The sequence below is a fragment of the Pan paniscus genome, chromosome 14 (genome assembly GCF_029289425.2).
Source record: "Pan paniscus chromosome 14, NHGRI_mPanPan1-v2.0_pri, whole genome shotgun sequence".
Taxonomy (NCBI): Eukaryota; Metazoa; Chordata; class Mammalia; order Primates; family Hominidae; genus Pan; species Pan paniscus.
Window position 1 is genome coordinate 61,791,180 of NC_073263.2, and position 1,898 is coordinate 61,793,077.

General features: G+C 43.4%; 1 pseudogene; it reads left to right on the forward strand.

Moving 5' to 3' along the window:
- The first annotated feature begins 331 nt into the window (after window positions 1–331).
- Window positions 332–1,686, forward strand: LOC100971272 (TAR DNA-binding protein 43-like; annotated as a pseudogene).
- The last annotated feature ends 212 nt before the right edge of the window (window positions 1,687–1,898 follow it).

The window sequence follows — 1,898 nt, forward strand, 5'->3', positions numbered from 1 at the left end:
GCAAATGGCCTTCTCTGCGAGTCCTTTTACCTTCAACCCCTCTGCTAATTGCTCAACTCTGTTTTTTATTTCACTTTCAAATTCCTAAGAGAAAAATCTCATTGCCCTGCCTAATCAACATCATCCCTTGCTAGACAAAGCTGTTCAGTCAAACCACCTAATAAACCTCTGGATATTGGCTGGCCTTTTATCACTTGGTCTAGGAAATGTTATGTTATATAAAATGTTATATTAAATGCTTAAAAGTGGGGGCAAAGTGGTCGCTGCCTTGGTGTCCCTGTCATGCTTCCCAGCAGTGGCCTAGCAGAAAAGTAAAAGATATCTGAATATATTCGCGTACCGAAGATGAGAAGGATGAGCCCATTGAAATACCATCGGAAGACGATGGGATGGTGCTGCTGTCCATGGTTACAGCCCAGTTTCCAGGGGTGTGTGGGCTTCGCTACAGAAATCCAGTGTCTCAGTGTATGAGAGGTGTCCGGCTGGTAGAAGGAATTCTTCATGCCCCCAATTCTGGCTGGGAAATCTGGTGTATGTTGTCAACTATCCTAAAGATAACAAAAGAAAAATGGATGAGATAGATGCTTCATCAGCTGTGAAAGTGAAAAGAGCAGTCCAGAAAACATCTGATTTAGTAGTGTTGGGTCTCACATGGAAAACAACTGAGCAGGACCTGAAAGAATATTTTAGTACCTTTGGAGAAGTTCTTATGGTGCAGGTCAAGAAAGATACTAAGACTGGTCATTCAAAGAGGTTTGGCTTCATTTGTTTTACGGAAGATGAAACACAGGTGAAAGTAATGTCACAGCTACATATGATAGATGGACGATGGTGTGACTGTAAACTTCCCAATTCTAAGCAAAGCCCAGATAAGCCTTTGAGAAGCATGAAAGTGTTTGTGGGGCGCTGAACAGAGGACATGACTGCGGATGAGCTGCGGCAGTTCTTCTGTCAGTACGGGGAAGTGGTGGATGTCGTCATCCTCAAGCCATTCAGGACGTTTGCCTTTGTTACATTTGCAGATGATCAGGTTGCGCAGTCTTTTTGTGGAGAGGACTTGATCATTAAAGGAATCAGCATTCATATATCCAATGCCGAACCTAAGCACAACAGCAATAGACAGAAAGAAGTGGAAGATTTGGTGGTAATCCAGGTGGCTTTGGGAATCAGGGTGAATGTGGTAATAGTAGAGGGGGTGGAGCTGTTTTGGGAAACAATCAAGGTGGTAATATGGGTGGTGGGATAAACTTTGGTGCATTCAGCATTAATCCAACCATGATGGCTGCAGCCCAGGCAGTGCTACAAAGCAGCTGGGGTATGATAGGCATGTTAGCCAGCCAGCAGAACCAGTCAGGCCCATCGGGTAATAACCAAAGCCAAGGCAACATGCAGAGGGAGCCAAACCAGGCCTTCGGTTCTGGAAATAACTCCTATAGTGGTTCTAATTCTGGTGCAGCAATTGGTTGGGGATCAGCATCAAATGCAGGGTCGGGCAGTGGTTTTAATGGAGGCTTTGGCTCAAGCATGGATTCTAAGTCTTCTGGCTGGGGAATGTAGACAGTGGGGTTGTGGTTGGTTGATATAGAATGGTGGGAATTCAAATTTTTCTAAACTCATGATAAGTATATTGTAAAAATACATATGTACTAAGAATTTTCAAAATTGGTTTGTTCAGTGTGGAGTATATTCAGCAGTAAGGAGGTATACCTAATGTAAATGACAAGTTAATGGGTGCAGCACACCAACATGGCACATGTATACATATGTAACAAACCTGCACGTTGAGCACATGTGCCCTAGAACTTAAAGTATACATACATATATGAAGAGCTAAAGGAATTTTATAAGTTTTGTTACAAGAGCTCGGCACGGTGGCTCATGCCTGTAATCCCCACACT